The sequence below is a fragment of the Acomys minous genome (genome assembly GCF_964271855.1).
Source record: "Acomys minous genome assembly, chromosome: 18".
Classification (NCBI taxonomy): Eukaryota; Metazoa; Chordata; class Mammalia; order Rodentia; family Muridae; genus Acomys; species Acomys minous.
In genome coordinates this window covers 57,673,884-57,699,045 of record NC_140501.1, presented here as the reverse complement: position 1 = coordinate 57,699,045, position 25,162 = coordinate 57,673,884, and the positions used below count along the sequence as shown (strand labels likewise).

Sequence of the window (25,162 nt, the reverse complement as noted above, 5' to 3'; positions counted from 1 at the left end):
GGAGAGAGCCAGGAGGAATTCAGAAGCTCCGTCAAAGAAGGCCGGGTAAGGGTTAGGAACGGGAGGGGCTTGGAACATTGCCTCTCAAGTGTTTGTGGTGGGGGCGGGAGGGGGGAGTGACAGTTTTAAATGTCAGTTTCAGTATTGGGTTTTTTTTTCTATTTTGAGCCTTTTTTATGAAGCCGTGGTTGCACATGGCTTTATGTGTGTTATCTCAGATAACAGAGTAATTTGTAGAGTAATCTACAATAGAGTAATCTAATGTAAAGTTTACATCAATTATGTTCTGTGCCCTCTTCTGACCTCTATGGGCACCAGGCATACACATGGTATGTGTGGGTATTTTCAGACAAAACATTCACACACAGAAAATGAAATTAATTTTTTTTTTCAAAATTCAGAATGCCCAGCACGTGAGTTGTAATAACGCATTAGTAAAGGAAGCAGATTGGGAGGTGTGTACAGCACTCTGCTCTGCTTGCTGGGCTGCACTCTCTGTAACTTGGACTGGACCGTGGAAACGATGGGAAGAGAGTCCACACACTGGCCGCTTGGAGCTGTCCAGGCAGCATCGCCGGATAGAAACACCAGGTCCTAGAGCCCTGTTCACAGTTACACACACTAGCAGCCTTCTGGACACAGTGAGCTTGAGGCTCTCTTTCTCTGGCATCTTCCCGCTCTCCATAGAGAAAGTTCCTGGGGACCCTGAAAGTCAAACACACCAGAAGAACATGCTGTGGGCAGTAAAAAGAGTAATTTTGCATTGAAGTAATCTATCTGGTTCTTTGGCAGGCTTTATTTTATTTTGTTTTATTTTATTTTACTTTTTTAGGTGCAGTGAACTTTATTGATGGTATCAAGAGAGCCCCTTCCACTATTTTGGCATCTAGAATGGAAACTGTGAGGTGAGACGCTCAGTGTCAGGGGTGGAGTTGGGACAAGGACTCCTCAGCAGCCAGGAGCTTCTCTCTTGTTCTCGTGTCCTTGCTAGGGTGGTCCAGGGCTTCTCACTCCTTGGAGGCCATGTAGGCTCTGAGGTCCACCACCTTGTTGCTGTAGCCATGTTCATGGTCATACCAGGAAACGAGATTTACAAAGTTGTCATTGAGAGCAATGCCAGCCCCAGCATCAAAGGCAGAAGCGTGGGAATCACTGTTAAAGTCACAGGAGACAGCCTGGTCCTCAGTGTAGCCCAGGATGCCCTTTCGTGGGCCCTCAGATGCCTGTTTCACCACCTTTTTGATGCTCTCATACTTGGTGGCTTTCTCTAGTCTGCATGTCAGATCCAAGATGGACACATTGGGCGTGGGAACACAGAAGGCCACTCGGGTGAGCTTCCTGTTCAGCTCTGGGATGACCCTGCCCACAGCCTTGGCAGCACCAGTGGATGCAGGGATGATGTTGGAGGCAGCCCCACGGCCATCACACCACAGTTTTCCAGAGGAGCCATCCACGGTCTTCTGGGTAGCAGTGATGGCATGGGCTGGGGTCATGAGTCCTTCCACGATGTCAAAGTTGTCATGGATGACCTTGGCCAGGGGGTGCTCAGCAGTTGGTGGTGCAGGAAGTGTTGCTGACAGTCCTGAGTGAGTTGTCACACTTCTCGTGGTTCACACCCATCACAAACATGGGACCATCGGCAGAAGGGGCAGAGATGATGACCCTTTTGACCCCACCCTTCAGGTGGACCCCAGCCTTCTCCATGGTGGTGAAGACACCAGTTGACTCCACAACATACTCGGCACCAGCATCAGCCCATTGGATGTTGGCAGGATCTCACTCCTGGAAGATGGTGATGGCCTTCCCGTTGATGACAAGCTTCCCGTTCTCAGCCTTGACCGTGCCACACAACTTGCCATGGGTTGAATCATACTGGAACATGTAGACCATGTAGTTGAGGTCAACAAAGGGGTCATTGATGGCAACAATCTCCAGATGTGAAGCAAGCCCTGGCAACCAGGCACCCAATACTGCCAAATCCGCTTACTCCAACCTTCACCATCGTGTCAAGGGACGAGGCTGGCACTGCACAAGAAGATATGGTTGTCTCTGGTACAGAGCGAACCAATAAACTTTAATTTAACCTTCTAATTTCTTTTCTTAAATTAACCTTTACTTTGCCAGCGTGGTGACGCACCCCTTTAATCCCAGCACTTGGGAGGCAGAGGCAGGCTTATTCTGTGAGTTCGAGGGCAGTCTGGTCTACAGAGGGAGTTCCAGGACATCCAGAGCTACAAGAAAAGCCCTGTCTCAAAAAACAAAAACAAAAAACATTATTTTTTAATTATTTCCTTTACTTTTTGAAATTATAATATAATTACATCATTTCCCCCTTCCTTTCCAAACTGTCCCATATACTCCTCTTTTCTCTCTTTCCAATTCACAGCCTCTTTTTCCATTAATTGTTGTTACATACACATATGTATGTGTACAGACTTATCTATTTCTAAATACGAAATACAACCTGCTCGCTCAGTCTGTATAGATGTTACATGTATGCATGTTTGCAGGGCTGACCACTGGGAATTGGACAACCAACTGGTTGCTCTTCCTTAGTTCTTTGTGAAGGGTCGAAGCCTCGTGGCCTTTCCACGCATCCGTATTAGCATGTCTGTTGTCCTTGATTGGCTCATGTGATAAGGATGTGTGCACATGGCTTCTGACATTACTAGAATTCTCCTTCACCTTCTGGCTCTTTCAATCTTTCTGTCCCCTCTTGCCACGTGTCCCCCGAGCCTTACGTGCTGAGTGTTTTGCAGATGTATCCACTGGGACTGGGCTCTGCAACTCTGCGTTTTGGTTAGTTGTGCTTTTCTATAGTGGTTTCTGTTGCAAAGAGACATTTCCCTGATGAGGGATGAGGACTGCACTTAGCTGTGGGTATAAGGACAAATGTTTATGGGATGTTGTTAGGGATTGTGTTGGCTCAATAAAGTGGTGGTTGTAGGTTCTCCTCCAAGATCCATGACCTCACTAGCCCCAGCTGATTGGCTAGGTTTCCAGTACTGGGCATGGTTTCCCCTCTTGCTGAGAAGGCCTTAAGTTCAGTTAGAGAGCAATTGGTTACCTCTAATGTATGCGTGCCACTACCTCACCCTTAGGGGGTACCAGCCATGCTGGTCATTGCTGTGGCTCAGAGGCGCCATAGCTGGGTAGCGCTGTTGGTTACTTCTCTCATTTGGAAGCTTTTGGGGCATCTTCTGGTACCGTAGAAGCTAGTCCTTGGGGGAAGAGACTTCACGCCAGCTCCAGATCAAGGGCCTCTGGGTCCTGCATCTGAAGAGCATGCTGTCTTCAACAACAGGGACTTACCTCCTGCCTCTGGTTTAACCAAAGGCAATACCAATAGCTTGTAATTTGGGGGGGGGGGGTGGAATAACTCTGACCAACAACTCAAAAGAAGGCTTCTCATGCCTGATGCTAGGGTTTCTGATAGCTGCTCTGTGGCTCTTGGAGGGAGCGTGGTCAGCCCAGGTGAGAACAGTTCATTTAAACTATGTACGTTTGTAATTTATACATAGATTTACTTATATTTTAGTCTTTTAAGAGATAGTTAATAGTACAGTTTCTTATGACTTTTCCAGATATCTTTAATGTTGTTTTTACCCTCTTCCTTCCTGTATTTAGCCCCTCCCCATCCTTAATTAAAGCCCCCCCCCTTTTTGTCCCACACCCCTGATCAGGTAACTTGTATCTTGCTATTGTCTTCTCCGTAGGGGCCCAACCCCACTTGTTACTTTCCTGGTCTCTGCAGTTACTCCAGGATAAGTACTCACATCTGAGGGTGTGGCGCCAGGAGCCTCAGATGAGGAAAAACACGCAATGTTGTCTTTCTGGGTCTGGGTTACCTTACTCAATGTAATATTTTCTTGTTCTATCCTTTTACCTACAAAGTTCATAATTTGATCTTTCTTTTTTTTTTTTTTTTTTTTTTTTTCGAGACAGGGTTTCTGTGTGTAGCTTTGGCCATCCTGGACTCACTTTGTAGACCAGGCTGGCCTCGAACTCACAGCGATCCGCCTGCCTCTGCCTCCCGAGTGCTGGGATTAAAGGCGTGCGCCACCACGCCCGGCTGATCTTTCTTTCTTTCTTCCTTCCTTCCTTCCTTCCTTCCTTCTTTCCTTCCTTCCTTCCTTCCTTCCTTCTTTCCTTCCTTCTTTTTTCTCCCTGAATGCTGGGATGAAATGTGTTCATCATTACGCTTGGCAACTTAATTAACTGATTTATTTATTTTGGTTTTCCTAGACAGGGTTTCTCTGTGTAGCCTTGGCTGTCCTGGACTATCTTTGTAGACCAGGCTGGCCTGGAACTCCCAGCCATCTGCCTGCCTCTGCCTCCTGAGTGCTGGGATTAAAAGTGTGCGCCACCACAGCTCAATATAATCTACTAATTTCTTTTGCATCACGTTTACGGGAAGTCTGTGTGGTCAGACAAGAAAGCAGTTGCTCGTAACCTCCCAGGCTCAGCGGTCAGGTATGAGGACCAGCACCCGAGGAAGGGCTACTGTTTGGCCATTTCACTACTGTTGCAGGGATGCTACCAAAAACGGCGAAACACAGCTGAACAATCTCATATTAACACAGCGTTGCTGGCCCACTGAGATTCTTCAAAACTACACAACTGAACAGCCTCTCTTTCTACAGTAGGGAGGCAGCAGTGCAGCGTGGCAAATGGGCAGGGGGCACTGCAGAAATGACGGGCAGAAAGCCTTTTCCTGCAGAGAAAAATCGGCTTGTCTACAGGAGAGAGAAGAACTTCAACACCGAACCATCAGCCTTCATGTACGTGAAGGAAAATGAGGACGAGAGCAGAGAAGAGACAGGGCGCGGCAGAACGCGAAGACAAACAGGAGGCGGCAGGCAGGCTTGCGAGTAACCAGGAGGAGGAAGCCCGTTTCCCAGCCTGCCTCTGTCGTCTACACGCGCGCTGTGCTCTCTGTGAAAGCAAGGGAAGTCCGAGTTAGGTGACATCATGGACAGGGAAACCTGTGACTCCCGTTGGAGCTGAGGTTTTAACTTCAGCTGATTACTGCCGAGTGTTGCACTCACCATTAGCAGATGAGCCTGCGCCCATAAGCAGTTTCCTCACTGCAGAGCTGCAAAGAGATGAGGTGCAAGCTGTGAGGTCCACAGAGTTCATCTGTTCGGGAAACTCTCCGAGACCAAGTACTAGGTACAGGCCATAGGAGGACAATAGCACTTCGCCAGTTACACTGTTTCTTCAAGGTAAGGTAGTCTTGAGTAAGCAACATTTCTGAACTATTTGTAAATTTCTAAAATTTCCAAGATACTTATAACGCTTTAACATTAACATTTACTAAAGCTAAGTTGAGAAATCCTGCTTCAGTCTTTCAGTGTGGGGTGCATGAAGGTTACAGACAGAAAGTGATTTAATTTAACCGACATGTCACAAGGGTAAGCAAGCCAGGAGAGGACCTGGCTGAGAGTCTCTGAAAGTCGTGAAGATGTACCAGGGATGAGAGGGGTAAATTTCTCCTTAGGTGGTAGTTTCTAACCTCTACCTGTTTGCTCGAGGGATTCTTGGGCATGGTTTGATAGCAGCTTAGCTAGACTCTCCGAATGCGTGGTCGGCCATATTCTGGATGTTTCTGTGAAGGTGGCTGGATGGACTAACATTTAAGTTGGTGGACTAGAATAAGCATGTATCTGGTGCTCCCCGATCAGGGTGTCTTGCTCAGTTATCCCAAGGCTTGGGGAGAACTCGGATTGACCCACCTTCCCTGGGGCAGCCTCTGGCTTGGGCAACAGAACTGGCTCCTCCTGGGTCTCCAGGCTGCTGGCCCACCCTGAAATCTGTGGTCTTGCTGGTCTCTCTACCCAGGAGAGACAATTCTTCCAGCATGCTTTTCTTTCTCTGTACACGCTCTACCAGCTCTGTGTCGCTGGAGGGCCCTGACTACGTGCAAAGTTCATTTTGAGTTTTTAGAATTGGATTCTTTTAAATGTGCCAAACTGTGGACCCTCTTTGCAGAAAATTGCACATAAACTACATAAACAATTACATATGTGTATATGTATATATGTGTGTGTGTGTATATATGTGTGTGTATATATGTGTGTATGTATATGTGTGTGTGTGTATATATATATATATATATTATGATTTCCATGGGCCCATCAAAATTTGGAGGACATTCAAGGATTCGCTCCCTCAGATGAAAATCCCCTGGAGGCCACTGCCTCCTGTCCAGATGGCTCCACCTGAGAACACCGCCATGTGGCGGGAGAGGAAGTCATCTAACTTCACGGAGATGCAGACCCCAGAAAGGCCTCCGTTCCAGGATGAAATACCCCAAAAGACACGACTCAACTGAAGAAGGCTTGTGGTCTCAGAGGCTGCAGTCCATGGCTGCTTGGCCTCTTGCCTCTACACAGCTAGGCAGACTACCACATCAGGGGCATGGAGTGAAACAGGCAGTTCACTTTATGGCGAACAGAAAGTGGGGGGAGGGGTGGGAAGATCCCCAGGGATCCTCGCTGACTGGCCTGCTTCTTCTGTCTACATCTCATCCCCTAAAGCTTCCCCAGTCTCCCCAAATAGCACCGCCAGTCCTCAGTATGTGAGCCTTTGTAGGGATGCTTCATAGCAAACCCATAATGCCTTGCTTCTCTAAGAAGCCATGGGTTCCTACTCCTGGTGCTGAGGCTCCCAAGCAGACAAAGCCTTATGGCATCTCATGGACTCAGTATTGTCCACACGTGGCGGCAGCTGAGGGCAGCTGGCAGTTGGCAGCTGGTCAGCATCAGGCCACCTGCTCCTTTCCTTGCCCTCACTGACGGACTGTGGCAGCAGGTGATGTCTGCAGCCTCTGACAAGAAGCCACTCAAGAGTCCTTTCTCCCACTTCAGCCAGTGATAGACTCAAGTGATGACAGAGGTGCTAGACAGAAGGAGCCCACATGTACAAGGGACCGAAGGCCAGCCCTTCCCAAGCCCTGTACTAGACCAGGAGTAAATTACTGAATTCTGCAAGTGTACAGTGTACTCTAATATAGAAATTCTGCTATACAGTGTTAGAATACAATTTGAGAAATACCAGACAAATCTGAAGACCTAATGTTTGAAAACAATTATTTTTCACTAACCTTTTTTTTTCCCACTAACCTTAACAGAGACTAACGCCAGGGTCTTTCCCTGATGAGGACATAGGGGTCCAAACACAGAGATGGCACACAAAAAGACTGGGCTTGCCAGGCATGGTGGTGGTGGTGCACGCCTTTAATCTCAGCACTCGGGAGGTAGAGGCTGGCAGATTGTTGTGAGTGAGAAGCAAGCCTGGTCTACAAAGTGAGTCCAGGGCAGCCAAGGCTACATAGAGAAACCCTGTCTCAAAAAACCAAACCAAAAAAAAAAAAAGGACTGGGCTCCTGTTGGGTGCAGCACAAATCCAAGGGGTGCCATCTTATACCCCAAGTCCTCTGGAGTTGTCCTGTGGACAGCTTACCAACCTGTCTGTGCAAGTAGCTGCTCCTGGGAGGAAGGGATAGCCAAGCAGGAAACTACACGCGTGTCAAAGGTAGAGTTTCTATTGCCACAATGAAAACACCATGACCAAAAAGCAAGTTGGGAAGGGAAGGATTTATTCATCTTACACTTCCAGATCATAGGTTGCCACTGGGAGAAGCCAGGACAGAAACTCAAACATAGCAGGAACCTGGAGGCAGGAGCTGATGCAGAGACCATAGAGAGTGCTGCTTACTGGTTTGCTCTCATGGCTCGCTCAGCCTGCTTTCTTCTAGAATCCAAGACCACCAGCCCAGGCAGAGCACCACCCACCATGGGCTGGGCCCTCCCTCATTGATCAGCATTGAGAAAAAAAACCTTCCAGCTGGATCTCGCGGAGGCATTTCTTCAACTGAAGCTTCTTTCTCTATGGTGACTCCAGCTTGCGTCAACTTGACTCACAACCAGCCAGGACAGATAGGGAGGAGAAGAATGACCCAGAAGCCCTGCATGGCCATCTCATGGCTTCATCTAGTGCCTTGGAGTTATGTCACAGTTACCTCTGTGGCTGAAAAATTCCATCCCAAAGGGATGCTCTGTAAGCAGAGAGGTAAAGTACTCAAAAGAGCTTCAGGAAGTCCCTGAATCTGACCAGATCCGCTAATCTCACCCTCCCAGAGTAAGCACTGAGGAGCGTGAGGGTCACTCTCAGACAAGCCAAGCTGTGAAGACGACTCTGAAACTAGTCAATCCTAGAAGGACCAGAAACAAGCCGAGCTGCCTGGAAGAGGGTTAGGTCAACGGGGTCACTTGGAAGGGACACTCTTTGACTTGTTGAGCCGCCCACAGGCTGTGCAGTAAGCTCCAGGTTCCCAGCTTTTGTGGAGCTGTCATGGATGCTGGGGTGGGCTTTGGTGATAACGCTGTCTTTGAGTCATTTCTGCTCCTGTGAGTGACCCCTCATCCACACTTCTGTAAGCAACCCCAATAAAACTCGTTAATTCATCAAGCAGGACTTTAGTGGCATCCATGCTTTGGTCTGTTGATGGGTTCCTATGTGGAGTGAGTAAATGTGCGCAAAGTCTTCTCCCACAATGCTGGGTCATTGCCGAGAGACCTGGAGAGTCTTCCTATAGTTCAACAAGTCAGACTCCAAGGTGAATGGCAAACATTTTAGCTCTCTGCCTATGGAAGAAATACCGCCTCTCCTGAAACTGTTCTTGTAGGGTCTACCTTCAGTTAATAGCTACCAATAGAAAAGCCAGCCCTGCTAAAAGCTGACCTAACTGCTGAACCCCGAAGTTGGACGATAGGGGCCATTAATGAGATTTATCATGGGAAAGCTTTCTCTCTGATTCCCGTGTGTGGCTGACTCCTTCTACCTGTTGTTGTTTCTTCCTTTCCTCCTCCTCCTCCTCCTCCTCCTCCTCCTCCTCCTCCTCCTCCTCCTAACTTTATATTATGCAACATTTCAAATATGCACAAAATAGGAAATAATGTTTCTGACTGTCACTAACCTCAACAGTTATCAACTGTGGAAACCCTGCTCCCGTCCCCCTCCCCCCCAGAACTTACCCTCACCCCCCTGTTGCCTCACTGGACCTGTGTGTGTATGTGTGTGTGCATGTGTGTGTGTGTGTGTGTGTGTGTGTGTGTGTGTGTGTGTGTGTTGTAGACTGAGGTCAATGCAGTGTCAAGTGTCTTCCTTCCTTGCTTGCTCTGATTATTTTTGAGACAGGGTCCGTTTGCTGAATGTGGACCTTGATGATTGGCTAGCTAGCTGACCACCACGTCCCAAGGCTATGTCCTCCTTCCCAGCACTAGACTTAAGAGTTGCACTCTGGTGCACCCCACTTTTTATGTTGGTGCTGGGGATGGAATTCAGTTCTGTGTGTTTGTGAGCCATCTCCCTTGCCCTGTCAGTTTTTATTTTTTATTTATTTTTTTAGTTTGTTTATATTAATATCCACACATGAGCCACACACTGCAGGTGGCTAATCACATCCCCTGGGTCTTTTTTCATTACAAGCTTCCCTGCCTCTTTTCTTTTTCTTTCTAATTTATTTGTTGAAGAAACTGGGTCATCTGTCCTGTTGAGTTTCTAACATTCTAGGTTTGGCTGATTGCACCCCTGTGGTGCCATTCAGCGTATTTCCTCAAGCCCTGTATTTCCTCAAGTGTTCAATCAGGTCTAGAACTTTGATCAATTAGGTCTGATTTCCCTGGTAACACTTTACAGATGGTAGTGGTCTGACCTTCAGAGGCATCCCATCAGAAACACGTCCTGGTTTGTCTCGCCTTTGTGATGTTAAGGTTAGCCAGGAGGCTCAGGTCTTGCCAGCTTGGTCTGCCCAGCATAGAGCCGCCATCAGCCTCCGGTGCTTTTCTTGATATTGGCATCTCTCAGCTCCGTTGCTGCTATGATGGCAGAATGTGGCCTCCTCGTGCCCCTCCTGTTCCTCCCTCATCTGCTGGCTGCACTGTTTCTAAAAGGAGACCTTTCCCCGCAACAACAGTTTAGCTACCCCCCAAAATACGCTCATATAGAAAAGACAAATGCTTGTTTCTTTCCCTTTTTAAGCTGGTTTTCAGAGAAGTGAGTTGGTTCCCTAGCAACCTATAAAGGTGACCTATGAGAGGGTTTTCCCCTCGATATAATTATAAACTCGTGGATTTTAACATATTTGATTTATTTCAATCCATTGCAGATGCTCAAATTATTCCATCTTTGAACAGTGAGAGTGGCTTTCCATTGGCTCCTAGAAGGCTTCTGGAGACATCCCAGCGCTGTGGAGCATCCTTGCTTTCCAGTTCTGTCCATTCTTGGTGCAACACTGCGATCACTGATTACCCAAGGACGCCCTGTTTCCCTTGAGTGATGAATGGCATTTTGAGCACAAGCTGGCGCTGGGGTATCTACTGCTCGTGGGAGGGATTGGACTTTCTGGTCTCGTCTCCTGCTCCTCCTCTTCCACTGCATCGCGGGTGCTGTTCCTGAGTGTTCTGCCCCCTCTAAGGAACAGAGAAGGCAACTCTTTCATTGACTCCCTCTGTCCCTAGACACAGCTGGCTCATGTTCTTACAGGCTTTGGGTCTTTATTGGAAAGCCACCTGTCTAGTGGGCCACCCTAGCTGGTAGTGTCAATAGAACCCCTGACCTCCCATCTCTTCTTCCCATCTTCCCTACTGAGTTTTCTCTGTGGAAGTTACCCATCCATGGTGGTTTAACCATTGTTATCAACATCAAAGGATTTGGACTCACCATGGAACCACACCTCTCGGTATGTCTGTGAGAGAATCTTCCAGAAAGCTGTATCTAGGCATAGAACGATGTGGGCTGGGGTCCTGAAATTAAAAAAAAAAAAAAAAGTGACATCTCAAGCCCCACAGCAGCATTTCTGTTTAACCTCTCAGCTTAACGACAGCAAATGCAGCCACAGCGTGACCAGCTGCCTCAAACTCCTCTGCCACACCTTTCCTGCCTCGAGCTAGCGTCGTGAGCCTTCCTCTCTTAAACTGTTCACAAGAAAATTGCCTGGTACATGAAGTCCATGCTGATGCTGCGGGGCTCACTTGTTACCCGGTGATGTGTGTGTGTGTGTGTGTGTGTGTGTGTGTGTGTGTGTGTGTTTGTGTTTCCCTCAGTAGAGCAGAGACTTTTGTCAGTTTTAGTCAGAGGCACACCATCAGTGCCTACAACAGAGAAGAGCATCGAGTGAACAGAGAACAAACAGCATTGACTATGATGACCTAAGCCCGCTGGTTCGTCAATTCTGCCGGCAAACAGCCTTATCCTACAAAAATCCCCTACGTCAGGAGACAGGACTCAAAGATGGAGAAGGGATGAAGCCCGAGATGGCTCCATTTGGCAAAGTGTTAGCCATGCCAACATGAGGATCTGAGTTGCTGCATCTCCAGCACCAAATAAAAAAAGCACATGTGGCCACATCCATCTGTAACCTTAGGGCTGAAAGGGGGCGGGGCTTGCGGGCTAGCCAGCTAGCTGAATTGATTGAGCTCCAAGTTCAGTGGGAGACCCTGTCTCAGAACATCAGGTGGGGAGTAATTGCTCACTCCAGTACCCTGCACCTAACTAGGTTACCGAGACGTGCCAGTTAAGGAGGCTGAGGAAAGAGAGCCAGCAGAACCGCTCACCACACTAGGCAGCAGCCGCCCCCACACGCTGCTGACAGGACCACACGCGGACCGCTGGATAGAAGGCAGTAAGCCTGTCTATTGTCATCTACCAAAACAAGCTCCGGCCACGTGTCAATTTATTTTAAACCAAGCCACAAACAGTATAACAAAGACCCAGGGCTGTGTTTTTCTGGGGTGATTTTGCTGGCCTGGGTCCCAGCAGGTGACTGTCCTGACTTAGTCTGGAGTAAACAGAGTGTAGCCTGATCTCTCAGGTCTGCAGGGCAGAGAGTCCCCACCCTTGGGACTAAGAGACATGCCTGTCCATCTGCAGAGTCACCTCTCCCATGTGTCCTCCTTGGAGCTGAAGACAGATGACACAGAACAGGCTGCAATAGAGTAAAGGCTGTTTGGGCTGGGGCTGTACCCTCGGGCCTGCCCCTCCCCTACATTTTTGTCCCTCTTCCCTTCTGGCAGTGGGCAGCCTTCCTTCCTTAAGCCTTATACCTCATATTCATGTCAGAGCCTGTTACCCCGAACCCTTGATCGCCCCGGCCTCTATAGCAGAACCAAAGGGGCCTAGCTTAAAGAAAATGTAAAAGGCCAAACAGTTAACACCCAGAGATGGGTGGATTCAGACAAATTGCTCTTTCAGTCTGTTCCCTTCCCCTTGGGCATAAGGGCCACAAAGCTACAGGGACCCAAACTAAAGGGTGGGAAGTGGGGGACTCTTTTGGTGCCTTTGTTTTATTGAGAGTGTCTCGCCCTCCAGGGAAGGCTGGCTTTGGGTTCTCCTGAGTTCTTGGATTATAGACTGTGCTACTGTTTTAGTTACTTTTCTATTGCTGCGACAAAACACCAAGACCAAGGCCACCTATGAAAGAGTGTATCAGTTTGGAGCTTACAGTTTTAGAGGTTAGAGTCTGCGATGGCGCAGCAAAGGCAGGGCAGCAGGAAAAGCCAAGAGCTTACGTCTTGATGAGCAAGTAGGAAGCAAAGGGAGAGACAAGGAATGGCGTGCGTGGGCTTTTGAATAGGAAAGCTCTGTCCCAGCGGCACAGCCCCTCCATCAAAGCTACACTTCTTAATCCTACCCAAACATTTCCACCGTTGTATTCAAATATTGAGCCTACGGGGGACATTCTCGTTAAAACCATCACAGCTACCATAACCGGATTTACTTACAAACAAACGTCTCCTCGGTCAGTTCTTAAGAGGCACTTCAAGCTCCCCTGCCTCCAGGAAGCTTCCCTTGGCAACTAGACTAAAGTGGCTCCCCTTCCCCCACTAAACCTGCAGAGCAATTGTGCGCTCTCCCATTGACTTGTCAAACGCTTATTTTGCAGTGGGACACCTATTAACTTTTTAAAATCAGTTTTTCTTCTTAGTAAATGTTTTCTTTGGAAATAAACTTAAGTTTTTAAATATTTAAAATAAAACATTTCATTGCGTCTACTTATTTTGGGGGTGGGGTTCGGTGCACACGTGCCACAACATGCCTGTGCAGGTCGCAGGACAACTTTCTGCCTGCCTGCCTGCCTTGCTTCCTTCCTTCCTTCCTTTCTTCTCTTTTATTTATTTATTTATTCATTTCTAACTTTTATTGAAATTACATGTTCTCATACATATGTCCTGATTACAGTTTTCCCTGCCTCTACTCATGCCAGTTCCTTCCTCTCCCCTCCTCCCTCCCCTCCCTCCTTCCCTCACCCCTTCCCTCCCCTCCCCTCCCCTCCCCTTCCCCCTCCAGATCCACCGCCTTCCTGTCTCTCATTAGAAAAGAACAAGGTTCCAAGAGATAACTAAACATGACAAAATAAAAATATGCTAAGATAAAGCAAAACCATCACACTGAGGCTGAACAAGGCAACCCAAGGTAAGAAAAAGAGCCCCAAGAACAGGCACAAGAGTCAGAGACTCACTCATCGACACACACAAGAGTCCCACGCAAGTGCTAAGCTGAAAGCTATGATACATGCGCGGAGGACCTGGTGCAGGCCAGTGTAGGCCCTGAGCTTGTTGCTTGGGTCTCTGTGAGTTCACATGAGCCTTGCTTTGTTGACTCCGACGGCCTCATCCTCTTGGTGTCCTCCGTGCCCTCTAGCTCGTATAGTCTTTCTGCCTCCTCTTCTGAGTGTTTCCCTGAGTTCTGCGGGAAGGGGTTTGCTGGAGACATCCCATTTAGAGCTGTGTTCCAAGGACTATCTCTCTGTCTCTATATAGTATCTGGCTGTCGAGTCTCTGGATCTGTTCCGATCTGCTACAGATGGAAGCCTCGCTGATGATGATTGGATAAGGCAATGGTCTGTGGGAACAGCAAAATATCATTACAGGTCATTTTATTGATATTTTTCTTTTTTAGACCAACAGTGTTTGGTTTTTCCCTAGGTCTCTGGGCTCTCTGGTGTCTGGTTCTTGGCCTTAAGTAAAATCAGACATTGCTTGGCTACTCCCACAAGCATTTGTGACATCATTTCCCAAGCATACTTTACAGGCAGGGTAGAATGTGGCTGGGTTGGTGTTTACATTTCTCTTTGGCAGCCTACAGAGTATCTTCCAGCATCAAAGACACTGGAATGTAGTGGTGAAGGCTCCACATAGGCACCAGCTCAGCTTTTCCATGTTCAATGAGTTGTGGGGTGTTGTCCTTGGCAATGGGGCACCCACTGTCAGTTGTGAGGAAAGCAACACTTGATCTTAGCAACAGCTTGGCTTGTTCAAAGATTTTCAATGTGACCCCCTTGGCCAACAACTCTAATGTATGTAACCTATTCCCAGGACTGGAAGCCTCGTCTAATGACAAGAGATGGGCAGATGAGACTCCATGGCCCCATTATTAGCAGACCTCATAGGCTTACCTTCATATATTTTAGGAAGGTTCCTCTACACTAGGTTTCCATATCACCCCTCAAATGCCCCTCAAGTCCAGCTGTGTCTCCTCACATTCCTTCCTTCAACCCTTTCTCTCCTCCCCATCCCCCAATTCTCCTGTTCCCATCTCCACCTGCCCCCCTCCCGAGTCCACCTGTAAAGTCTATTTCCCCCTCCCAGGGAGATTTCATGTGCCCTTCCCTGGTCCCTTCATCTATTCTTTTTTTTTTTTTTTGGTTTTTTGAGACAGGGTCTCTCTGTGTAGCCTTGGCTGACCTGGACTCACTTTGTAGACCAGGCTGGCCTCGAACTCACAGCGATCCGCCTGCCTCTGCCTCCTGAGTGCTGGGATTAAAGGCGTGCGCCACCACGCCCAGCTCCTTCATCTATTCTTAACCTCTCTGGGTCTATGGGTTGTTAGGGTTGTTGTTATTTATTTAATGGCTAATATCCACATATAAGTGAATACATGCCATTTTTATTTTTATGGGTCTGGGTTGTCTCACTCGGGATGATTTTTTCTAGTTCCATCCATTTGCCTGCCAATTTCATGCTATCATTTTTTTAAAAAGATTGAAGTAATATTCTATTGTGTAAATATACAAAATTTTCTTTATCCATTCTTCTGTTGAGGGACATCTAGGTTGTTTCCAGTCTCTGGCTATTATGAATAGAGCATTAATGAACATGGTTGAGCAAATGTCCTTGTGTTAGGATCGAGAGTCCTTTGGGTATATGCCCAGGAGTGGTATAGCTGGGTCTAGAGGTAGATTGATTCCCAATTTTCTGACAAATTGCCATGTTGACTTCCATAACGACTGTACAAGTTTGCACTCCCACCAGCAATGGAGGAATGTTCCCCTTGCTCCACATCCTCACCAGCATGAGCTGTCACTTGTTTTGTTGATCTTAGCCATTCTGACAGGTGTAAGACGGAATCTTAAAGTGGCTTTGATATGTATTTCCCTGATGGCTAAGGATGTTGAACATATCTCTAGGTGTTTCTCAGCCACTTGAGTTCCCTCTATTGAGAATTCTCTCTTTAGATCTGGAGCCCATTGTTTAATTGAATCATTTAGCTTTTAGATATCTAATTTCTTGAGTATTTTGCACATTAGTCTTTCATCATACGTAGAGTTAGTAACAATCTTTTCCTATTCTATAGGCTGCTGCTTTGTCCAGATGACATGCCCTTTGCCTTCAGAAGCTTTCCTGTTTCATGAGGTCCCATTTATTAATTGTTGATCCTAGTGCCTGCACTATCGGTGTTCTAGCCAGGAAATCTGTGCCAATGCGTTCAAGGCCGTTTACCACTTTCCCTTCTATCAGCTCAGTGTATTTACTTTTATGTTCAGGTCTGTGGCCCATTTTGTGCAGGGTGATGAGTATGGATCTGTTTGCATTCTTCTATATGCAGCCATCCAGTTTGGCCAGCACCATTTGCTGAAGATGCTCTTCCCCCCACCCCCAGTGTATATTTCTGGCTTCATTATAAAAAAAAAAATCAGGGATCTATAGGTGTGTGGACCTATGTTTGGGTCTTCAGTTTGGTTCCGTTGGTCAAATGTTTCCATTTTTATGCCCATACCATGTGTTTGTTTTTATTACTATAGCTCTGTAGTACAACTTGAAATCAGGATTTGGCCATGGATACAAAATTCCATTGCCACCACAGCCTAGCAAATGGACGTACAAGGACGTGACCTGTGATTGTTGACACTAGCCTTGGTTGTGTGTGTAGGTCCCTCTACTCCCTTCCACACTCGCTGGAAAGAAGTCACTGTACAGTCTACACTCAGAGTCTACAGGGCAGGAGTTACTCCATGTCCGTAGGGCAAAATATCTACGTAACTGTCTGGAATTCTACAAGAAAGGTTTGTCTCTTCTTCCCTCTTCTTACCTAATCTGTCTGAGGTGATTGTCTTTGGTGACCCTCCCACGATCAGAGCCAGCCCTGTGGTTATACGACCGAGATCTTACTCACAAGGTCACACACACACACACACACACACACACACACACACACACACACACACACACACCCCGAGTCACATTTCAGAGTCAGTTCCTAGACTCTAAACTGGAAACTCATAATGAAAAAAAATTAGGTGTTCTTCCCCAGCTAGAGAATGATCTCACCATTAAGATGGCCTTTCCATATAGTCAAGATGACCCCTCCCAGCCTTGCCCAGAGGCCTTGCTTCCGGGTATGTCTAGAGTCTGCGGTGACAATTAACACTAACTACCACAGGAGCATTACTAGTTTTCCAGTATTCCCGAATATATACTGTTTGTGTCTGGGTGGAGGGCCCTAGAGACATAGCCTAGGTGTGTCCTGTGCTCTGGTAGCACCATTAAGGACAAGACTTCTTCATAACCATCAGATCAGTTGTTTATCCTGAGAATATTAATATAGTATATTCTGTTACTGTTATGTGCACGATGCATTTGGATAATGATATACAGTGTTCATAAGTATTACGAACACATCCTTGTGTTCACTCACTTTCCATTTTTCTCACTCTGTTCTGGTTACTGCTCCTAGGTGATTTTGTGGCATGCTCCTTGGGCTTTCTGAGTACCCTAAGCCAGAGCTGCCAAGTTGAAGTTACTGTAAATAGCAACAGCTGACCTTGAACTCTCGGCAGTCTTCTTGTCTCCCCTTCCAAGTGTTGGCATTTGAGACGTGTACCCATCAGGCCAGCTTCCTGTGTTGTGCTTATCTGGTTTTTGAAGCAAGGTCTCACTGTGTATTCTTGCCTGGCCTGGAACTCACTGTGTAGACCAGGCTGGCCTTGAACTCATAGAGCTCCTGTCTGTCGCTCCCTCCCTGGTGCTGGGATCCAAAGCATGTGCCGCCACAACCTTGCATTTTCAATGCCTAGTATGGTGTGGTACATTCAGCACAGTAAATGAGTTGATATTTGTATGTTATTTTTCACTGGCAGCCACGTTGTACTCAGATCGGTGTGGCTGTTGCCTAACATCCTGGCTTTCATTCCTGGAGCCACACTGCATTTGCTCTCATGTCTCCTGAGGCTTTTCTTGTCTATGAGAATATTTCTGACTGTTTTTGTACTAAATGATATTGACATTTCTTAAAGTGTTTATTTATGCTTTACTTCTTTTTTTTTAAGTCTTTTAAATGTATGTGTGTTTGCAAATAAGTGTGTGAGTGCCCCCATATGTGCATGTGGCAAACGTCCAAAATGCATGCATGAGTCTGTGTCTACCAAGACCAGAGGGGACATTGGGCGTTCTGCTCTATGACTCTCTGCTGTATTCTTTTGAGTCAGGGTCTCTCACAGAACCTGAAACCAGACTGGTAGCCATCAGTCCCACCAACATCACAGGGCTGGCAGGTGTGTGCAGCCGCGCCTGGCTTTCTACACTGGTTCTGGGATCTGAACTCGGGTCCTTATGCTTGCGCGGTGCTGCTCTTTTTTTACTCACTGAGCCGTCTCCCCAGCCTGACCATGACAGCTTTGAGAAGAGCTGGTCAGGAGTTTTATAGAATGTCCCTCATGGTCTTCTTCTTATTTGCTAGCGAGTCAACTTGAGAAGGAAAAGCATAAAGGCGTCTAGAATAGCTTCTGTCATGTGAGTCAGTTCTGTGGATGGTGACCTTGATGCTCTGACCAAGGGAGTGTCTGTCAGTTGTCATTCCCCCTCCCCTCCGCGCGAGCCCGAACGTGTCTTTGGAAGAAGTTGTACACAGTCCACAGATAAGGGTTCTGCTCCCCTTCTTGAGGGGCGAGTAGTCACCTAAATTACTTGCAATTGTTCCATGTGGACGGTTTGTCTGTCTTTTCTCATTTACTTAATTATTAGTCATTTACATTCAAATGGTCTTGTGGCTTTTTTACTTTATAAATTTTGTTATATTCCCCTACTACTTTATCGATTCTATTGCTTGAAGTTTTCCATCTCTGGCCACCAGAGCTCTTTCAGTGACTTCTGTGCCCTTCTGACATAATCCGACCATTATGGGGATTCACTGGTCCACCTTGCATGTTTCCTTCTCAGCCCCAGAATCAGCTGTTTTCCCAAGATGCCCTTTTTACTCACTTTTGTCTTCTCATTTTTCTTTTCTTCTTCTTCTTCTTCTTCTTCTTCTTCTTCTTCTTCTTCTTCTTCTTCTTCTTCTTCTTCTCCTCCTCCTCCTCCTCCTCCTCCTCCTCCTCCTCCTTCTTCTCCTTCTCCTTCTCCTTCTTCTTCTTCTTTCTTTTTTAGAAGGCTAACAGAAAATCCAAGATCCAAGCACTAAATATGCTCACGATTGTCAGCTGGTTAAGTGGGTGCTGTAACTGGAAAGGCTCTTTGCATCCTACAAAACATATTTTAAAACTCAGAACCATTCTCTGTCGTGTTGTCTTGGCTTCTTCCGCGTCCCTTCCCAATATGGGCTTCCATTCTACTCCTAAACCTTTCTTTCCCTTCCTTTGCACCACACTCTACCACAAGTCCTGATCCTTCAAGGCCCCACCAATGGGCTGATGTTGTTTTAAATGAAAACCCCAAACATTCTATTTTAGCAATAAAGACTCAGAAGTGCAGGGTGAAAACCTGCTAGCTCAGAGAGGCAGAGAAAGCACCCAGCTGGCTTTGCTACTCAGCTCACATCCCGATGGAAAAGGACCAAAAGGTTCATAGCTCAGCTGACAGCCCAGGAGAAAAAACCCAAGGCCAAAGGCATGCTAGCTCAAAGCTCAAAAAGCCAAAGACCAGGGTGCTGAAGAGCTCAAGGGCTAAAGAGCTAAAAGCCAAAAGCTAAAATCCCAAGAGCACCTTCTACTTCTACACGCTGTCTTAAACACCCCTCAACTCAAAGTCCCCAAAGTCATTCCTCCTCTTTAATCCCTGTCAGCTGGTTTCTTGCTCCACCTCTTGACCTAGGGTTAACTTTATTAAATCCTGTGTACAGAAAGCTCTTGGATTAAAGGTGTGTGTTAGTACTCAACCACACCAAACAAAAGACAGGGTTTTTTTTAGACATATTTTTTGTTTATTTAAGTACACAACATGAAGCTTAATATTGAAATTGCACCTATGGTCAAGCAAACCACACACACCATCACGCCACATAGCTGTCTTTCCTGAAATTACAGCATCTAAAACCTGTTCTCGCAACAATTTTCCCACATGTGATGCAATAATCTCAGTTATCACAATGGGATTAAAGATCCTATAACAGTCTGAGGGCTATATGCAGCCAGTAGAGGCACCTGCAGATGTGAAAGTAGCATGCGCGTGCGCGCGCGCACACACACACACACACACACACACACACACACACCCCACATTCCTGCCATGGCTCCAGATTTTGTTTCACTGTGATTTCAACATGTAACTCATTCTTTAGACTCTGGTGACGTCACCTCTGTCCTTGTTTCTACGGCCTAGAGATGTCACTCATTTCTAGCTGAGATTTTTCTGACCTTGGTAGGCTTATATGATTTTCTATCATATAAGTAGCCACTTCTCTGTTTAAAGTACGGGATGCTACTTATATCCCCAGTGGGATGCTGAGTGGGCCTCTTGGGCCTGGGGTGAGGCAGTGACAGCTAGTAGAAGGCAACAAGAGAGAGAAACCCCTATGGACAAGATTTGTCCTTCAAACTTCTCTCCCTAGTGAATTATTTCTTCCACTCAAGCCTTTAGAGAAGGACACTTTATATCCCAACCAGGACAGAGTGGTAACTCCCAAGTCCTTTCCCAAGGCTTCATGGATCTCTGAGTGGCTCTGTGGGTTCCCACAGGCATGTCCTCAACTCCCAGAAGAATCTAGAAATTCAATTCAATGTGCAGTTGAGGAAAGGTATTGATGAGGCATGTCGCATGACTTTTCCAGGGGTGGAGAATCAACATCTACTCACCCCAGAGAGGGCATCAACAACAGACCAAAGAAATGATTCCATCCAACTTCAGCTCAATGAACCAGAGAGTTTACTGAGGTCAACTATGGGAGCGTTTATGGCTCAAAGTCAACTGTATTGATGAAAAGGCCAGCCCAGCATGTTGACAACTTGCAGGCAGCTGGTGGACCAGAACTCTTCTCCCAGCTATTATCGCTGCTTACATAAATCTGTGAGGGGCCTTGTGTGTCTTTACTTTGAGTCTGGGAATTCCAGAAGGGACTGTTTCTATTTGGAGGAAATGGCTGTGCAACATGGTACAGGCATAATTGGTTGCCACGGCAATGCTAGAATTTTTTTGTTGTTGTTAAGATGGGCCAGGAGGATGTAAGGCAGGCATAGAGGTGTTTAAACTCCCATATGCCCTTGAACCATTGTGTGTGTGTGTGTGTGTGTGTGTGTGTGTGTGCGCGCGCGCGTGCGCACGCTGAGACAGAGTCTCACGTAGCCCAGGCTATTCTCAAATTCACTATGAAGTTTAGGATGACCATGAACTCCTGCCTCACCTCCCAAGTGTTGGGATGACAGGCATGCTGCCAGGGTGTATGGGTCCCCAGTTTATTTGATGTTGGGGGCCAGACCTTGGGCAAGCTATATGCTAGGTAAGTGGCCTACTAACTGAACCCAAGGCCCCCTCTCTAATTTCTTTTTCTGGAGCAGTCTTTCCCTCACCAAGGTTGCAAAACCTACGTTATTCTGAATTTGCTTTGTGATTTAAAAATAAGTTACCAGAACCACCAACTTCCTTCCCTTTGGAAGGTTCCCTCTGTGGTGAAGAAAGGCTTTCAGAGACTTTCTAATCAAGTGAGAGAGACACTGTATAGTCTCCATATTGGCTGGATTTCTTTTTTATTAAAATCAATGAGTTATATTAAGCATAAAGCAATGGTAAGGCTTGAGCAAATGCAACTGCCTAGAAAACACCACAGTGGCAATCTTAAGTAACCAGATACTCTTTACCACAAGCAAGTTAACAAATGCATCTTCCTCCCAATAAATATGGGTCCTGTCAATGCTACAAGTCAAGAGGCTTGAGGGGAAAGTGTTGAAATTAAACTAAGTGGTGAGAGAGTGCTGCCTTTGGATGCAATCACAGATCCAGCTACAAGATGTAAACACACTTAACTAAGTATTGCTGTAACTAGTTCACTCACAGACCTAGCCCCCTGCCCTCTCAAGGCACTGTGCTCACTCAGAACCTCTTTGTCATTGAAACTTCTGGCATAGAGTCAGTAGTGGTATTAACCCAAATATGTCAACGCTTTTGAAGAGGGCTGTCCTTAGCCTTTTAACTGTCCTACATCCAGCTTTGTCGTTGCTACTCCCAGCCCCCCAGCCCCCACAGGAAGCTGCTGGTTTTGAGGACTGAGAAGAAGAAGAAGAAGGAAAAAAAAACCACCAAAAACCAGAAAACAAAACAAAACAAAACTCAGGAGCCCAGCAGAAGCAGGGGCTGGACAGAACACACACAGTTTGTTTCAGCTAATGGTCTACACCGAGAAGTCAAAAGTTTCATACATGCAGTCAACTTTCTGGCTATGCGAGTGATCATCACCAACCCTGCAGCCTTGTGTGACAATGGCAGAAGCTGGACAGCTGTGTGGGCCCTCAGCCTGGCACTTGCTCCCCTCTCCCTGTCTCTAAGTCTCATGACCACCTCCACTCTTTCCCCATGTTTGTCCCAGGTGATGTCACCTCTGGAGGAAGCATCCTGGTGTCCAGTGACCAGGCCTACGGCTGGGATTAACAGAGTATCAAAGTTCAGCTGGCTGTCAAAGACCCAGAATGCTCTGCTCCAGGGTGAGACAGCACTTCTTGGCTGTTCTCACTAGTGGCCAACCCCGTTGTTACTCAGTAGCCACAGTGCTTAGGTAGGGCCTCTTGTGTCTTTAGAGATGCTTGAAAATGTTCTAATTGCACCTCGAGTTAGAAATTAGTTATTAATATACTAATGTATACACAATGGTGGTTATATTTACCATTTTTCCATTGCAGTAGTAAAACACAATTTTCACACACTTTTCTTTGGTTTCTTTTCTTTTTTTTTTTTTTTTAAGAGGCAAAGGATGAATATTCGAGCAATCACAGTGCAGCCCCGATACCATCTTGAGTGATTCCCCTCCTTTGTGAGGACCAGTCTAGCAACACAGAGACTTTCCAGATATTCTCCAGAAGTTGTGTGTATGATGTTTTTTCCCTCACAAGCCATTATTCAAACCTTAAGCCCGTGATCAGGAGTGCTATCAGGAGCGGGCCTGAAATGCAGCTTTGTTTGGAATGGTGTTAGAAGGGTTAGCTCCCTTGGCTCAGGGACCTTCCAAGAAGTCCTCATGGAGCAGCCACTGGAGTGACTCAGAAGGCAGGCAGACCCGAGGAGCTGTGAACAGACTTGTCTCGCTTTTTGCTGTATCTCCAGGACTTACCTATCTCAGGCTGTTCATTACTACCTGTAACTCCAGATCCCGGAGACCAGGCATCCTCTTCTTGCCCCCAAGGGTGCTATACACACATGCACACACATGGTCGTCATTCCGGCAAGCAGGCACACACACACATACATGGATAGATAGATAGATAGGTAGATAGATAGATAGATAGATAGATAGATAGATAGATAGAGCTCAATTCATCAATATTTCTATCATTTAATATTTACATTTGGGCCCACAACACATGTCTCAGAACCTATTCAGCCCATATCTAAGAACCAACTGTCATTTCCTTCCTTTTTTTTTTTTTTTTTTTTTTGTTTTGTTTTGTTTGTTCATTGTCTCTTCTTGGAATGATTTAAGAGTTTTCTAAGACTCCACACTAAAATGGAAACTGAGCTGGACATGACGAGGCATTTCAATCCCAGCACTGGGGAGGCTGAGGCAAGAGGGTCAGGAGTTCATGGTCAGCCTGAGGTTCAGAGTGAGATACCTCCACCCCACCCCTCCCCCACTCCGTCTCAAATACAGAAATGACGACAACAACAAAGAAAGCTGCATCACACTAGGAAGGTTATGTCGCTTGGTCTGTAACTGTAGGGGAGATGAACCTGGTTTTGTTTTGATCCCAAGTGTGGGATGGGGAAGAGAGCAGGATGTTTACCACTTAAATGTGAAAGAGGAGGATGCTTTTCCACTTAGAAGTTGAATCACTTTGTGGGGGAGCTTGGTTGTTGCCAGCTGAAAAAAAATCCTTGAACAGACCGAGAGGATATCTGTATATATATGAGCCCAAAACAGGAGGCTGGGCTTTTTGTTGAGACTTGGTTGTTTGGCTTTGAGACGCTCCTAGAGAGAATGGCTCCAGGGAAGGCTTCAAGGCTTTGGGCTCTGGCTGAGGCTCCTGATTGCCGTTGCTCCAGGTTCCAGCAGCAACTTTGGTGGACTTGCTGGTCTGCTGAAATCCTGCTGACTACGCCAGGGGAATTGTTCCTAGGGACTGATAGCCAGGTTTCGTTCTTGTTTTCCTTAATCTCCTTTTCCTCTTATTTAGGCTAGTCAGGTTATAAGGGAGGTACGCTGGTTTAATAAGTTCATAATAAAGTATAATTGTTAAGGAAATTGATACTACATGTAACACTGACTCCTTTTGTCTCAAGTTTTCAATTAGTGGAAATAGACAAAAAACAAAACAGACAATGTAACATTGGCTAACGTAACCATTAAATGCACATGTCACTGGGATTTGTCCCTGTAAAGTGTTGTGCTGCTGCCATTGATGTCCATCTCCAGAACTCATCTACTCGTGTAGACTTGTAGACTCGTGTGTGTGTGTGTGTGTGTGTGTGTGTGTGTGTGTGTGTATGTATGTGTGTGTGTGTGTGTGTATGTGTATGTATGTATGCGTGTGTGTGTGTGTGTGTATGTGTGTGTGTGTATGTGTATGTGTGTATGCGTGTGTGTGTGTGTGTGTGTGTGTGTGTGTGTGTGTGTGTGTGTGTGAATGCTTGGCCATAGGGAGTGGCACTATTAGGAGGTGTGGTCTTGATGGAGTAGCTGTGGTCTTGAAGGAAGCGTATCACTGTGGGGGTGGACTTTGAGGTTTCATACGCTCAAGCTACGCTCAGTGTGTCTCACGGTCTTCTGCTGCCTGTGAAGCAAGAGGTAGCACTCTCAGCTCCCTCTCTGAGCACCATGTCTACCTAGACTCCTCCACGGTCCCCACCAAGATGACAATGGACTAAACCTCTGAAACTGTCAGCCAGCTCCAAGTAAATGTTTCGCTTTATAAGAGTTGCCTTAAAGGGTCGTGCTCAAACTATGGCACCAGCCAAGGACAATACAGGCAGTAAACTTCGAACCCCTACTTAGATCTACCCAATGGACAGGGCATTCTTCACAGTTGAGTGGAGAGTGGGGACTGACTTTCACACGAACTCTGGTGCCCCATATTTGACCACGTCCCCTGGATGGGGAGACCTGGTGGCACTCAGAAGAAGGATTGCAGGCTACCAAGAAGAGACTTGATACCTTATGAGCATATACAGGGGGAGGAAATCCCCCTCAGTCACAGTCATAGAGGAGGAGAGTAGGGGGAAAATGGGAGGGAGGGAGGAATGGGAGGATACAAGGGATGGGCTAACAATTGAGACGTAATATGAATAAATTAATAAACTATATTTAAAAAAAAAAAAAGAGTTGCCTTAGTCGTTGTGTCTCTTCACAGCAATAGAAACCCTAAGACTCTTACCAAATTCAAGCTCCACCCATTTGACACTAACTCCTCTTTTCTTCCCTTCTGTCCCCCAGCAATTACTATTCTACTTCCTGAGAATGTCGGAACTAG

General features: G+C 46.6%; 2 long non-coding RNA genes and 1 pseudogene across 3 annotated transcripts; 1 reads left to right on the top strand and 2 right to left on the bottom strand.

Moving 5' to 3' along the window:
- Positions 1-913: 913 nt before the first annotated feature.
- Positions 914-2,052, bottom strand: LOC311589170 (glyceraldehyde-3-phosphate dehydrogenase-like; annotated as a pseudogene). The gene has a single exon. The product of its transcript is annotated as a glyceraldehyde-3-phosphate dehydrogenase-like (transcript).
- Positions 2,053-5,153: 3,101 nt separating this feature from the next.
- LOC311589177 lies at positions 5,154-10,811 on the top strand. Its single transcript, XR_014776435.1, has 3 exons — positions 5,154-5,225; positions 10,172-10,461; positions 10,713-10,811. It is a non-coding gene; the product is annotated as an uncharacterized lncRNA (long non-coding RNA).
- Positions 10,728-20,586, bottom strand: LOC311589176. The gene is made up of 3 exons (XR_014776434.1): positions 20,348-20,586; positions 13,589-13,905; positions 10,728-10,808 (listed from the first exon to the last, which is right to left on the bottom strand). It is a non-coding gene; the product is annotated as an uncharacterized lncRNA (long non-coding RNA).
- Between the last annotated feature and the right edge of the window lie 4,576 nt (positions 20,587-25,162).